This window comes from Ascaphus truei, chromosome 1 (assembly GCF_040206685.1).
Source record: "Ascaphus truei isolate aAscTru1 chromosome 1, aAscTru1.hap1, whole genome shotgun sequence".
NCBI classification, from domain to species: domain Eukaryota; kingdom Metazoa; phylum Chordata; class Amphibia; order Anura; family Ascaphidae; genus Ascaphus; species Ascaphus truei.
Window position 1 is genome coordinate 531,859,688 of NC_134483.1, and position 16,348 is coordinate 531,876,035.

General features: G+C 45.3%; 1 long non-coding RNA gene across 1 annotated transcript in view; it reads left to right on the top strand.

Moving 5' to 3' along the window:
- The window catches only part of LOC142467100 (uncharacterized), a 99,290-nt gene that overhangs the window by 74,133 nt on the left and 8,809 nt on the right, over positions 1-16,348 (top strand). Inside the window, exon 3 of the long non-coding RNA XR_012788309.1 lies at positions 14,868-15,036. This is a non-coding gene — a long non-coding RNA (uncharacterized LOC142467100). The remainder of the gene's footprint in view (positions 1-14,867; positions 15,037-16,348) is intronic.

Sequence of the window (16,348 nt, forward strand, 5' to 3'; positions counted from 1 at the left end):
ATTACAACGTATATATGTCATTTGTACGGATGCTATCCATTGACGTCATGACTTTAACAGAAGCACTTGTCAGTTAAGGACTGACTGGGTACCTCTGACTTGTGTTTCTGTTTTATCCCAGTTCGTCGTGCAGTATAACCAGTTACTTATTTGTAACTGGGTTTTTTTCTCGGTCCATATAAGGACAAAGTAATACGCATAACTACTGGTTGTGCTGTCTCACCAGCTTACTACGCTGTGTATATTTTAGCCCCTACGTGGACTAACGCACGACGTACTATAATTTTTAACTAAACTTCTACTGTAACTTACTATCTGGTTCCAATTCATTTTAACGTATACCAATAAAGGGATTTTAAGTAAATAAATTTCCAATACACATAGGACCAGTACTTTGCTTCATACATATGGGTGCAGTAGGAGCTGCAGAAGGAGCAGCGGCTGGAGCTGCTTCAACAGTTGGAGAACCAGGAGCAGTAATACAGGCAGCAGGATGTGTGGCTGAGGCATCGGGAGCTGCAATATGGGCAGCAGGAGGTTCGGCTGGGGCAGTGGGAGCAGCAATATGGGCAGAAAGAGGTTCGGCTGGGGCAGTGCGAGCTGCAATATGGGCAGCAGGAGGTTCGGTTGGGGCAGTGGGAGCTACAACAGGGGCAGCAGGAGCTGTGGCTGGAGCAGGTGGAGCAGCAGGGTAAGAGGGAGGAGGATCATCGAAATTCTTCAGAGGAATCTCAGTGAGGATGAGGGTGATCATCTCCTCAGCGTGGTCTTCACCGACTGGCTCAGCTGCTTCAGGCAATGACTGCAATATACTGTAGAGCTGCAACTTGGGAAGCAAGAGCTACAACACGGGCAGCAGGAGGTATAGCTGGGACAGTAGCAGCAGCAGGAGGAGTTGAAGATTAGGGTAATCGTCTCCTTCTCAGTCTGTTCTTCCCCCACTGGCTCTGCAGTCACGGGTGATGGCTGTCTACCTGATTGATGGTCCTGAGAAAAAAGGACATATTATAATCAAATAATTTCATACAGAACTTAGGCACATATAAGCACATTTTGATACATTTGATTAGCATTAGCAGCGTTTTGTTAACATTTTTGTTTATTTCTAGAACATTTAAGCAGTAGAATATATAGAGGCCCTGATCCACAAACTCGTGTATTCTGGATCCTGCCCCAAATCCTGTTTCTCTGCAGTGCTGGTGCATGAGCACAAAGCACCCAATACTTTTTAGTTGTCCACCACTCCATTAATAAGAGTCTCAAGTTCCTCCTCGGTGAACGTGAGACTTCGGGTTCTTCAGGCATCAGAAGCAGGAGCACTGGTTCCAGCAGCAGAGGTGCTGCCTGCTCAGCCATGTCCACAGTGGAACTGTCTAGCTGATATGGCTGAGTATTTCAGTATGTAATGTGAATTTATTTGAATTTGCAGCATGCTCATGGGCGTCATCTAAGGTAACGCGAGTGCAACCTATGTGGGTTAATTGGACCTCACATTATATTTTTCTTTAAGGAATCTTTAAGAGGTGGCTGCAACAGCACATGGTGGTCGTCCTACAGGGAGCCTTTTTCACTGACTGCCCCACACCTCTGGAATACTCTAGCTCCCCCTCTGACCCATCTAAAAAAATACTTCTCCTGAATGAAGCATGAGTAGCTCCGTGGCTGATGCTATACACCTCGTACATAAATCTTGGCCCGTTGCAGACGCACTTACCAATTAGATTGTAATGTCTTCGGGCAGGGACTCTTTTTCCTAAATGTCACTTTTATGCCTGAAAGCACTTCTTCCCATTATGTATTTTTTGTATTATTTGTTATTTATATGATTATCAAGTGTATTATTGCTGTGAAACGCTATATACACGAATGGCACTATATAAATAAAGATATACTGTACATACATTTCAGGATGGACTGGCTGAAACTCGGGGTCAGTCCTTCCTGCAAGGATGCCCAGCAGAATGTGCAGAGAAATAGAGATGCATGGAGACACAAGCGGTCGCAGAGAGAGAGAGAGAGAGAGAGAGAGAGAGCTGAGATGGTCTGTTGGAGGTTGGGATGATCAATAACCAAGCGGGTTACCGGTGTTGTGAGTAATGAACGAGGGAATCCTCAGTCACAGACAAAGGTACTGAAGGCTTTGCGAAGAACAGACCTGCCACGTGTTACATCCACAGTTACTAAGAGCTCCAACATAGTGCCGGCAAAAACTCAATAGGCCCCTCATAATATGGGGTCATGGGGACTTGAGGGAGACATTGGCGCATCATTTTATTAATACCGTAATATTGTGTATCTGATCCTCCGATTGGGGATCACTGTTATGTCTGTATATCTGTGGCAATATGGGTTTTCTATAAATACGTTTTGTTATTCAAGGTGTCCTGGTCTATTGTCTGACCTTTGGGCCACATGCCCAGCACGGGGGATAGCACTGTTATAATGGGGAGTAGGACTTGGGCCCTCACCTTAACGAATAGGAGTCAGTCTAAGGAGACAGAAAAGAGGGGTTACACAACTTCAGTAAACAACACCCCTTTACTAAAGAACCAGATAACACAGAGAAAGACACTCAATGTTAGCAGTATCAAAGTCTGGCTGCAAAACTAGGCAATAATTGTACACTTAAATACATCAATAAACACAAAACACCATCATATTAAAGCAGCAAAGTTACAGTAATTGATTAAATAGTAACTTTTTCTTTGCTAATTCTGGGGCGATTTTTGTCCAGCACAGGGGTCTATGTTGTGAGGGACACAAACATTTTGCCTTACAATTGACACCTATAGAGATATTTTAAACAAGCGTTTCAAAGCATCAATGCAGTACAGTTGCGTCACGTTTTATTTTACATCGGCTAGAGCCGCAAGCCGCGAGGTGTCCCGGCTTTTGCAGTGAATTCCCTCGGCGTGCCGCGCATCACTGATGCGCGGTCACGCTTCATCGGGAGCGTGCGCGCACGGCGTGCGTGCCCTGGGCTCCCCGAAGGGAGCCCTGGTGTCCCGCGATGTGGGGGATTGCGGTGCGGGGCTCCGGGGGTCCCGGTGGACCCGGAGACGGGAGGGGGGTGCCTCGATCGGAGGACCGATCCTCCGAGGCTCCGGCGCGTGCCCGGGACACCCCGGCATGCGCCCGTTTTCTGTCACGGCCGAGACCAGGCAAAAGTTAGAATAAACTCGGCCGCAACAGTATATCAAGGTAATGTTACCATATTTAGCTATATTTGGCTTCCAGGTCTCTACCATTCCGCTGTAGGGACTTTTTAGAACAATTTCAGATCTTATCCAGCACTAGTAACATTGATTCTTTATAGGGACCTCTTCTATTTGTCTCTACAATGGCATGTCCATAAGTACCTCTCTTTTCCCCCCCATAGTGTATCTGTGATGTAAGTCCCTAGTAAGTTCAGGACCTTCATGGGTTAATCAATGGGCCATTGACCCCACTCTTTCCGCCCACTTGTAAGTGATGGAAGTAAGGTGGTGACTCATGGCCTGTGTAAGCCTATCAGTGATGGGTACAGTCCATGAGCCCGCCCCTTCCTCAAGCTAGCCAGTGGGGGTTGCAAAGTTAGAGCAGTCTTGCTCTGCCTTCCAAGGTGAAAGCATGGGCTGTCAGCCTCTCCAATTGCATGGATGAGCTGGCCCACCTCAGGCCTAAGGGTCTGAAGACCACCAAGACTCAAGGCCCCATACTATTGGGCCAGCACCATCCTAATGTCCTGGGACGTTGGACTGTAAGAACTATGCTGTATGAAGAGCTACTGTAGCATGTCCAATAAACCTACTCGTTCACTATACCTCTGCCTGGTTCACTATACCTCTGCCTGGGTGTCAGTTCCAGGGCAGGAGGGGTAAGAAGTGCAGTGAGCAAGAACCCAGAGACCACAAAAGCCTGTCCTGTTGCCCCTTACCATCGCGGCTACTCAGCTCTCCTGAACCAGCAGGTATGCCTCAGCACCAAAATAAGAGAGTAATTCAGTTCTTCTCCCAGAGGGGGGGGGGGCATGGGTTACATTTGGAGGCGCTGCGGAGTGAGTCAGGACAGGCTTTCAGAAAGCAGCAAATGCAGAGAGGGCCAGGGCCCCTGATGGTATAATGCCAGGGACCCTTGGGCACCCATAGTTCATTTTGGAGCAAGAGGGCCAAGGGTAAGCCTCATTATGTATGGGGGAGCCCCTGGGCACCAAGCACATAGACTGTGCGGGAAAGGGGGAATCCTCACTGGGCTTGCCTGGTGGAGAGATAAGAAATCCCTGAACCATCCCTGAACCATCCTTAATGGATGGTGTTGGGGCGCACCCTGGTGACATCCAGCATCAGGGAGCATGTATACCCTTCACCCAATTATGTTCTATATTGGGGCAACCAACAGGACTGTGTGTCCTGGAAGCGTGTACCCCAATCTGTGATCGCAGCCATTAAGGAACCCCTGTTGCATTATTTGCTGAGATCAGGTCTCCTGCAGCATCCTGACCCTCAGAGGGGGTAAAACAGGATGATATATTGAAAATTGTACGTGTACTGTGTGGACATTGTGTTGTGGGGGAGACGCATTGGACAGTGTGTCTGATCGTAGCATGACCCCCACGCTCCATGTCCAGATTATCTGAGGGGGCTCCCACCAGGAGACTGTGTGACTCCTGGGAGCATGTACCCTGATTTGTATACTCTGCCATATAGGGGACCACCTGCTGCATTAGTTGTTGAGGAGTGGTGCACCCGGCAACACCCTGACCCTCCGAGGGGGTAAACATGGGAGGAGTACAGTAAACTAGCGCCACCGTGCTGGGCGTACCCCGTAAAGTGAAGGAGTCATACTGGACAGTGCGTCCGTGGTAACATGACACCCACTTTGCTAATGCTATGTTCTGTATTAGAGGCTTCCAGAAGGGAAAACTATTCTGGAAGTGTGTACCCCAATTTGTTACTACCAAAAAGGGACAGGCTCTGTTGTATGAGGCAGGGATCATGTGCACCTCATGTGCGATCTAAAATGGCTGCCACCACGTGGTGGTCGCGCATTAAAGATATCCAAAATGGCGCTCCCGCCAGAGCAGTAGACCGCATGGGCTTGCAATTGCAAAAACTTGCAAAAGTTGCAAAGCTCAATTGCATCCTTCGGTGCCAAAGCTTGGCCCTGCCCCTAAACGTGCCTGGTTCAGTAGGAGCAGATCATACTCTGTTCCAGCCCTGCCTCTAATTCCACCCAGGGGAGGATCTATCAGCGAGTTCTTCAGCCAATCCTAGAGAGGCTAGCGCTGGGAGGACTTAGCCCTGCCTCTGAAGGCTCATTCATCTGTGGAAGCTGTGGAAGTGAGAAGAGCTGCTAAACTTGTATGAGAAATCACTGTAAATGGCTGCCTCTAGTGAATCAGTGGATTTAGAAGTTTCCAACTACTAACACCCAGGTGGCTACCTGATGGTGACGGTTGGAGAGCAAATCCACCTGCGCTGTGTGTGCGCACTCTCGCTTGCCTGGTAGCCTTGTAGGCCTGAATGCGCGGTTCCAGCACTGTGGCACCTACTATTTGCGGCCTACCAGCCCTGTGTCTGCAGAGTTATGTGTGCCTACCTTGCGAACCGTTAACCCGACGGGTGCGGTTCCATTCCTGTTTCCTGCCACGGATGCTGTGGGCCTGCGTGCCCTTATAAATGTGTCCAGAAGCTCCAGTGGTTCCGTGCCACTTGCCACTACCTCAGCTGCTGCTGCGGACCCTGCGGTGCTCTACCACGGCCAGTCCGGCCTACAACAACGAATACAACGGTCCCAGGCTTGAGATTGGTACCTCCCCATGCTGACAAGGGTGAGTTGACTGCCCCAGGGGTGTCAGGTGTGAGTCCTCGGGAGACTGCGGAGCATGGTAGCTCCATACGTCTGATCGTCCGGGCGATTGACTTGCCCCGTCATCGCGTCATGGCGGAGGTGTCCCCCCTTTATGAAGACCTCTACCAGGCGGACCCTGCGGAGCAGAGATCTTCATGTACCTGTCCATCCATGATGAGTTCAGGTCCAGAAGCGTCCTTCCACAAGGCTGTGGAGGTTCTGGAGCGTCCGACGATATCTGCCATCCCAGATGACGTCGGAGATGTCCGTATGCTGCCTGCGGTAGAACTGATGGACGTCTCCTACCTTGATATGGGTGAGCCGCCCAGCCCTTACTTTGCGGCTGCTCCAGTTGCGGCCTGCTTGCCTGAGGCGCCGGGTGCAGACTCGTTCGGTTCGCAGCTCGGTGACGAACTTTCAGTCTCACCGGAAATTACGTCATCAATGGCGCCAGGCGTGAGCTACTCCGTGGTCTCGGCCGACTGTCACTCAGCAATGACGTCACCAAAATGGCGTCCGCGGAGTAGGTTGCACAACCGCTGGGCCCACAAGCGTTGAGTGTGGGCCTGCCTCCAACAGATGTCACCAGCCTGGTGAAGGCTGACTGTTCAAAGGGGGAGAAGCGTGTCCAGGCACTGATGCCGCACCCTGCAAGACAGGGAAGGGGTTAATGAGTGGCCGCATCCAAGGCAAAGTCTTCAGTTGAAGGGAAAGGAAAGCTCCTTTCCATACCCCAGTTAACGTGTTTAAATCCCCTTCACCGGCCCTAATGATAGCTACCCCATCTGCCACTAACCCTGTGTTGAACATTCAAGACTTTGATGGGGCCCATTCTGCCCCTGCCATTGCCCCATCATCAACCTGTGGTTCACAGAGGGTAAATTATGTAGATCCTACTGTGCAGCCTTTTGTGTTAACTAAGTTTCCAGAGGATGTGAATGAGGGGAGATGGTTGACTGAAAGCTCTGAGGAGTCTGAGGAGAAATACCAGTGTCCAGATGTATTAAGAGGCCAGGGAGTAGAAGATCCTATCTCTCATTTAGGAGGTCCTCGGGGTCTCAGTCAGAGGTGTCTATAACAATGTATTCACCCTCTATGTCATCTAATGCCCTTTCACCTGTGTATGCCAGATCTGATAGTGCAAGATCTGAGTCTCTGTCACCTGACCCATGTAAATGGGCTCTGAAAGTCTAAAGAGAAGAATAAACCCAAAAGATCCAGGGTTTTGGGTACTACCCGGCCAGGGAGCTGACCGGAAGGTGCTTAATCTACGTAGGGCTGACCGGGCCATAGGAGCTAGGTTCCGACAGTCCCATGGGTATCACTTCCCCTATGTCCCTGAACACATAATGCAGGACATAGAGGACCATCGCCATGAGTGGCTGAGGTTAGCTGTTACCGATTACCTGCAGCGTAAGACTTGCCATAAGGAGTTTATTACTAAGTCACTTATTTGCTCTATCATGGGAGAATGGGTGATAGGCACCTGCATTAATATGGATAGGGTGGAGGTCCGCCAGCAAGCTGGTGTCCCTTAAGTCTACTCAGTATGGGTAGAAGACTACGAGGGACAGCCAATTAAAAAGCCGGATCCTCGACATTGCCACCGCTGTGTACTCTGACAGAGCTGCTTCCTTCGTTCCACCACCACGGTAATGGCCCTTGGAATCTGGAGATCTTACGAAGCTTGATGAATTGTAGATGTTTCTTAGGTGAATCTGATTCCTGATGGGCTGCAGAGTTTTTTATAAGGTTCAAAACCCTATACCTAACCAGTGCAGCCAATCTCTCCACTCTCCATGGGAATAACTTTTCCCACCTATCCCGAAGTTGCCAATACTTTAGAAACCTGGCAGAGGGGGCTTCTCATTCTGCTAAGAGCATGCGCCAACCTAGCACCTTTGCTTCTTAACATATGAGACCCAGCCCCTCTACCTGGCGACACTAATCTGGGCTGGCCACCATTTGCCAAACTGCCCGGACTTTACACTAGGATGGGGGTACTTGAGGAACGCCTCCCCAACTGACACCTTGGGGACACTGGCCCCTTTCAACTCCGAACTTCTACAGACATTGTGGCATCAAGTCCAGAGCTGCACATCTTCAGCTCATTCTGTGACTCACTAGACGAGGTGGGGGCTACAATAAATGAGTGTTTCCCGGTCCCCGGTGGTCTGAATGAAAGCCCAAATGTGCCTATCATGTTTAATACACTATTTGAGGGAGACTTTGATTTATCAATTTTTATAAAATGTATACATTAAAACCTACGCTATGGTCGTTTTACATGTTCCTCCCTGAACTACGTGCACAGCAAGTTTCAGAGCGCTAGGAGCTTTCTAACCAAAGTTAGCACACTGCCGCTTTTATTCCGCAAGCGCTGAACTTAAAGACATTTTTACTCTCGCCACCTTATACCTGGTGAACCCCTACACTGGGTTCTGGGGGGTTGGGCATATACCGGGGGACCCTGGAATGTGATTTCCCTCTGCCAGGTCTTACTGTTCTGGTCTGTGCTGAAGCAGGGAGATCTGGCAATGAGCCGCTAACTGCTTCCTAGGGAGGATTTTGTCCGGTTGTCTGTGTCTTCGTGTCTCCAAGGATCTGGTAGGATTCCTGGGTACATGTTTTGCGGTAACCAGCAAGTCAGGCCCCCTTCTACCCAAACACACCCTGACAACACTTTACCGTATAATCATCCCTGAAACTCATGCCCTGTGAACCTCTGCTGGTTAGCACTCCTGGACCAGTAAAACACACACATACATCTTTATTACAATACAGTGCACATGCCATAACTGGGTTGCAGAGCTGACACTTCAACTCCCCAATATGGCTCAGGGGCACCCAGCCGGGCATAATACCTTTATTATTGGCCTGGGAACCCCCTCACCATCATAAATAGTGCTGGATTTTATTGATGATATGGAACAAGCTCCTATTAGTTTTCCTAGGGCAATATTATTTTTTATCTGAAGTGGTCCCCTGACTGAAATAGTGGGGTGTATTGTGTCGATGGTGTGCGGCAGGAGTAGTTTCAACAAAGCTGTGTTGCAGTTTGTTAGTAATGCATGAGGTTTGATTATTAGATACTGGGATCTTCACAATGGTAGCAAAGGCTGGTTTGATAAAATGCATGTTTCAGTTCTTTGTTTAACTGTACACATATTCCACTTAGGTCGCCAAGAAGGGATTACTGTGGTTTTTGGCCCCAATTATATGTGCCATTTGAAAAAGATTTACATTTAAATAATTTGAGTGGGGCTTAAAACTAGGGGAAGACAACCTCACAGCTTGGGCAGGTGGCTGGTCCTTTCCAGAGATGCTGGACTGTTTTTGGGTTGTTGAGACCTTCAATTAGTGGTCTTTAGGGAAAAGTGATGCTGGTTCCCAGCTGTAAGAAGGTGCCTTCCTACATTTGATCTTCAAGTGGCATACAGTATGGTTTATTTCTAATTATTTTTGCTTACAATTACCACGAAACAGTGTCTTCAACTCAGTGCCTTCCACGAGAGCCAAGAGGAGCGTAGCCATATAGAGCACCCATTGATATGGTTATAAATCAAGGAAGAAAAGGGGATTCCGCTATTAAGGCATTTACTGTAACTAGAAAGAAGGAACTCTTAGCTCCATAAATAATTGGGGTTATTTAACGTAAGTAGCTGTATCGCCTTATATAACAAAATCCTAATGCAAGATTTAATTTCGCCTGCAATATACTGCAGATATATGGGAATTGTGAGCTGCACATCAATGCGATGTGTTAATAAAATAAAGTGCAGGCTGTCTGCCTGTCTATCCCTTTAAAAATAGAACATCTAAGTACTCTACGCTTTATAAACATTTCATTTTCCCCTTAGGCATCTCCCTTTGAAACAGCATGTTTCCTTCAGTGCAATTTATTCCACTCTTTTGCTGTGTTGTTGAATATCCCCCAAAGCCAGGTCAGAAACCCTGCACTTCCGAATTTGTCAGAGCAACCAACACAGAAGCAGAGGGCTTCTTAATGCTATGTGATGCGTTTAGCCGTTTCAGTTGCAGGAGGATTTTCTTATTTTACTGCACCGACACACTTTATTCGAGCAAATACCCAGTATGTACCTGGCAGATACCTGGAATGCGCCGCTCCTCACCTCTGACAAGCCCCGTTGCGTTTGCCTTCCCAGCCTGGGTTCATGCCTGGCTGATGGGCGGCTGATCTGTTAAATGATAATGATTAGGATTTAATAGGCTGCAATGCTTCGCGTGTCTACCAGATGGCATAAATTCATGAATTGTAATGCAGTATATATATATATATACTGTGCAGTATTGCAGCCAGCGGGAATAAAATGCTTCAATCCCTGCCTGGAAAATAACCCAATGCACTCGGGCAGAAAACAGTCACAAACCTCAATACACCCGGGTATACCCGAATTCGTGGGACTAGCCGAGCTCGAATAAAGTGTGTCGCCAGTGTAAGTACACGGACAAGGATTGATCTATTAATTTGCTATTAATTAGTTGTACTAACCAATAACAGACATACTGATCTTATCATTGTTTGTGTATTGCAGTTTGGGGATTCCCTGCTGCTGACCAATATGATTGACTTTGTGATAATTAGATCTTTTACCATACGGCAAACTTTCAAGACCCTGAAAAGTCTCCTCTTAAGTACAGTACATGTGACTAGGAAACAAGAATTACACAGATGGGGTCTCACCTGGGAGGACCATGCGCCCATTTGTTTATAAAGCCCTGGATTTTATTCTTCATTAGCTTGTTTAAAAGATTTGTCATTTTTGAGATGATGGTGTCAAGACTCGTTCCAAATTATGTTCAACGTTCTGGCAGTCATACTTCCGCTGAAGAAGAATAGATACTGTATGCCAGAGTTTGTAATATTTTGACGGACCGTCGAAAGATTTGTTCATAGATAAAATGATTGGATGAGCGAGTAAAGTGATTGGATGAGCGAGTAAAGTGATTGGAAGAGTGAGCAAAGGGATTGGATGAGCGAGAAAAGGGATTGGATGAGCGAGCAAAGGGATTGGATGAGCGAGAAAAGGGATTGGATGAGCGAGCAAAAGGATTGGACGAGCGAGGAAAGGGATTGGAAGAGCGAGCAAAGGGATTGGATGAGCGAGCAAAGGGATTGGATGAGCGAGAAAAGGGATTGGATGAGCGAGAAAAGGGATTGGATGAGCGAGCAAAAGGATTGGACGAGCGAGGAAAGGGATTGGAAGAGTGAGCAAAGGGATTGGATGAGTGAGAAAAGGGATTGGAAGAGCAAGCAAAAGGATTGGACGAGCGAGGAAAGGGGTTGGATGAGCAAGCAAAGGGATTGGACGAGCGAGGAAAGGGATTGGATGAGTGAGCAAAGGGATTGGATGAGTGAGCAAAGGGATTGGACGAGCGAGGAAAGGGATTGGATGAGTGAGCAAAGGGATTGGATGAGTGAGCAAAGGGATTGGATGAGCGAGTAAAGGGATTGGATGAGAGAGCAAAGTGAAGACATCAACTAGACTATGTGTACTTTGGTTGTGTGTTTGTGTGTTCTCTCTCCACAGGCCAAACACTTTGACTGATTCTGATGGAATTTTGGAGGTACCTTTTTGCCGTCTTGCCTTAGATCTGCCAGACGATTATACCGAATCGGTGCAGCCCCCATCTTGAAATAATGTTTTTCTTTTTTTTAAGTGATAAAGAAAAATTATACTATACATCTCATCGTCGGGATTCTGGATACAAAACACTAAATGTATTATTTTGAAACTTATACTTCATTTTCTGACAATTTGCTTGAAGCATTTTAGAGAAATTAAATATTTCAAATGAAAATAAATTGGTAGCCACAGTAACAAACACTGCACAATAACAACCTGTAGCTTTACTTAGACATCTAAGTGGCAGTAATAATTATTCATTGCACAATACGTTTTTGATTGGCTTTCCACGGTATCCATGCTGTTCATATAAATGTTCGTACTTCACAGCCTTTTTGAGAAAAGGGAGTTTTGTGCAGTGTTTTTGGTTTTTCAACCTTCGGACACATTGTTGCAAATGAGATTGTCATTGTCACATGGAAAGGTTTTTGCCGTTTGTGATATTATATTAAACATACCTCTTTTAAGTCGCAATAATGTGAGAGTTGAAGTGGGATTCGGTGTTTACCTTTTTTATTGGACTTCAAGACTACGCTTGATCGTTGTGAAAGACAAAAGCCGCATTTCTGGATAACTTCATTGCAGGAAACTAGGCTTATTTATCGACTCATATAATACCAAACAATATTGTAAGAATTAAATTGGCCAGACATAGTCATTTTTAACTGAAGTTTAAGAATTCTCTGACAATTTGATGAAAAAATCCACAAATTTATGGCATTTAAAATTGTATTATGGCCATGTTTCTTTCCGTGTTATAAATCTCTCTCCTATTAGGTTTACTTGCTCATCTCACTATGTGGTACTGTATTAAAAAAATATCATTTTTCTAGTAGTCTACAAAACGTACAGGTCTCTTCTTCATGCGTACAAATCTATACATCCATAAGACCTTCTGTTGGCTAATTAAAAGCTATCACAGCCTACAGCAAACAGTTGCTCCACATATTCCCTGGTAATGTAAGGAACTTGACCTATAGAACGCCGAAGACATTTTCTAGTTTTGTTTATGTTTTCAGGAGTGTATAAAATTGCACCAATTTCCAGTAAAGGAAACTTATAGGTTTAATTGTCTATAAAATAATGACATGCTTGTCAAGAATAAATGGATAAGAAATAACTGCCCTGAGTGCTAATAATTTGAAGACTCCTTCCTTTCTATAGCTTGCATTTATTTGAAAAAGTAGTTTTTTTATTTCACCTTTTTAAGGTAGTTGAGTATCTATCAGGTATACCTATCCCTGATTAAAAAATATTTATATATTCCTGTCACTTGGGGGGATTCCCATCAGCAATGTTGAAAGGGTAGATTGGAAACCATAGGTTTAGTGAAGGAAAAGGTTGGTGCTATTGAAACGTGAAGTTTAATGGAGGATAAGGCTCATGGTTGATTCTATAACTACTTTGCTTGTCATGAGTCAAGCTACTATGTCAGACTTAATTTCATTTACAGTACATTTGATCACAGATGTGAGGGTTGAAGTAGGTAGGTGAGGAGTAGTAAGGTTTTCAGGAGGCTTTGGTATAGTCTTCTCTAAGGACGTGGTTTCTGGACATCTTTAAATGTATTAACGATGGTTAGAAAATCTGATGGTGAAGGACAGGAAATTCCAGCAGCAGACGAGGAAAAGGTTTGGAGGTAACAACTGGAGAAGGCTATAAGGAAGGGGATGGGGAGTGAGAAGGTGCCAGAAAAGAGAAACTGTGTGTGAATATCAATGTTAAAGAACTCCACTGTACATTATGAATAATTTACCATTTTATTCAAACTTTATTAGAATACTTAAACTCACAATTTAAAATACAGTACTGTATGCTGAAACATGTCAAAGTTGTACTTCATGTTAAGCAGAAAGCAAATAGAGTTTTTCAGGTTCATACACACGGACCTGGTTCTCTTTTATCCAGTCTTTAGAGCAGGAGAGACCTGCAGAACATCCCTCTGCTATACACTGCTGGTTTATCCCAAACTGAAGAGGCCAGGTATACATTACAACAAAGCAAGCCACTGCGGGGCCTACACATCTAAACTATCAGTGAAAAATATTCTTTTTGACAGCTGTGCTGTGCTTAAGTGTTTATCAATCACAAGTTATGGAAACACATCACTTGACTGTGGATACAGTACATCATAATATGTTATAGCAAATATATCAGTCTTCACACACCTCAGAAACAAGGCTAATTAACCTATGATAATTAAACGGAGGGTGGCACCTTTCTTGTGGCAAATGCACAGATGTCTGAACTATGGGAGCACAATTTGTGATCTAAAGGGGGTGATGTTTCCTGCAGGGTGTCATTTGATAAAACCTTTTACTGTCCCTTTAATGTTCTTAATTGCTAGAAAAGAAAGCCATGGACCTTCCATGCCAAAATAAATGGTGACCCTAATTAAAAAGTCATAGGAACTAAGTTATAATATAAGGAAACTCTGGTAAAAAATAATAATAACATATATCTATAGATATATCTATAGACATATAGATATAATAATACTGCAGCAGTTATAAAATAAACCTCCATCCGTGTTCTCAGTGCAATGTTAGATGAATAAACTCCAAAACGGAAGTGTCCCAAGCCTATTTTGGGGGCAAAATTAGTGCACAGAAATCTAATTTTAAATTGCACTAATTTCCACCTATGCACTGACCAGAAATTTCTCAGAGGAAGAATGATCCAAAGATATGAATCCCGTGTTTTAGATGTAGTTATTTCTTTATATTGTATGAGTAAATATCTGTGTATTGATATTCGCTAAAGCACAGTAATGCTTCCCATTGGGCTGCGTCCATAGTGTGAGCGACGGTGCGGCGCGACCAAAATGCAGCAGCTCTATAGGGCCGGCCATAGTGAGCGCGAGCGACCGCGCGGCAAAATCTGGAGCCGACAAAACAATTTGATTTTGTCGGGGCGACGGCCGGGTCACGTGAGCGGTTCAGCCAATGAGGGCGAAAACAGCTTTGTGACATCAGGGCCACAGATCGCTGAGGCAACAGGCGCCCACTGTATCAGAGGCGTTAGTCATCATCACCAATCATGCAGTTGAATGGCTGCTACTCTGTGCAGCAAGAGTGTTCATGCTTTAGTGCAGGAAGGCTCAGCTCCAGTCCCCAAAACCTCCCAACAGCTCACGATTTCTAGGATATCGCTGCTTCAGCACAGGTGGCTCTACCAGTCTCTGCTTCAGCACAGGTGGCTCAATCAGTCCCTGCTTCAGCACAGGTGGCTCATGATTGATTGTGCTGAAGCTGGGATATCCTGAAAACCTGACCTGTTGGGGGGGGGGGGCTTGAGGACTGGAGTTGAACACCCCTGCTTTAGTGGATAATAACCATACCGTATGAGTTGTCCACTCAGTTACAGTAGTTCCTCGTTCTTTCACTGCAGACCTGTGAAGCTGTAGTGAAGGAGCAGCATTGCAATGCAGAAAAGGAGCCTGAAGAATTCCTACTACAGTACGGTACATGATGTTACTGCGTAAGCCTCAAACACAGACAATGTGCTGTGTGGGTTGGAAAACAGACACGGAGACCAGCATTTGAAACCAGGATACAGGGTGAGCTGCAGTATTTAAAACAAAGCATACAAGTCGGGGCAATGTGTACATGTAAAAGAAGAATGTGTCACATTGTAAGCGGAGGTTCTTGTCTCCTGTTTCTGTATTTTTTCGGAAATGTAAATCTCTGTACTGTATGTTGTTGGCACCATATGAAAATGATGTTGTAATTGTGATAGTTCTTCCTTTTTTACAAGATCACATAGAACCATCATGTTTATTTTATAGAGCACATATTATCAATCTGAAAAATAATATTGTTGTTGGTCATTGATGTGCTTGTATAGTGGTATTTATGAAACCAGCGTATATTACACGAAATCCTCTTTCTGAATAGTTTCACTGCATTGGAGGTCCAAGTTTTATTGAGCCGTTTTACCAGCTGTACGCACATTCCCAGCACATTGTTTCAGAAATCTCCTTCACTGCTATAAATACCACATGGAAGACAGGAACAGAACAACACAACCACTGATCAGTATTAAAACAAATGTAACAATAATAATAGCAAACAATGATCACTTACTTGTGACAAAATACAGATGATCACTGATAAAAGGGACATGATTACTGGGTTAAAGGTTCTGGACCAAAGTGAACTCATCACACTGATTCCCCAGGAGGTAACGGGACAGACATGGAGACCACAGGAGGTAAGCAGACAGTGGTGTCTTTAGGGGGTCCTCTATTTTGGAGCCTTTATCATACTGGTGTCAGCCTTGTGAGCTTCTTTAACATGTTGTATTTATATAAGAAGAAGCACTGTGCTCAACTAAACCTCACATGGAGAAAATAGCCACAAAACAATGAGTGCTCACTCCGTAAGAGCTAGGGCTCTTCTTCACCCAAACGGGGATCCTTAAATAAATAGATGAGAAGAACAGACAGGCACAACCACTGATCAGTATAATAAATGTAAAAGAGTAATAGCAATAATCACTTACATGTGAGAAAATACAGATGATCACTGTAGAGCGTGGGTAGGTAACATCATATAGATAGTCCTTGGGTGCATATGGAAACCATTTCTGAGACCGAGTGTCTTAATGTGGGAGCTTTTGAGGAACTTCCCCCTTTTAGGAACAGAAGAGTCAAGGAACTCTAGCTCTTATGCTAGAAGCATAGAGAAGAGCCATGGAACCCTACAGTAGCTCTTATTCTAGAAGCCTAAAGAAGAGCCATGGAACCTTAGCTCTTATTCTAGAAGCCTAGAGAAGAGCCAAGGAACCCTAGCTCTTATAGAGTGAGCGCTCATTGCTTTGTGGCAATTTTCTCCATGTGAGGTTTAGTAGAGCACAGTTATTCTTCTGCT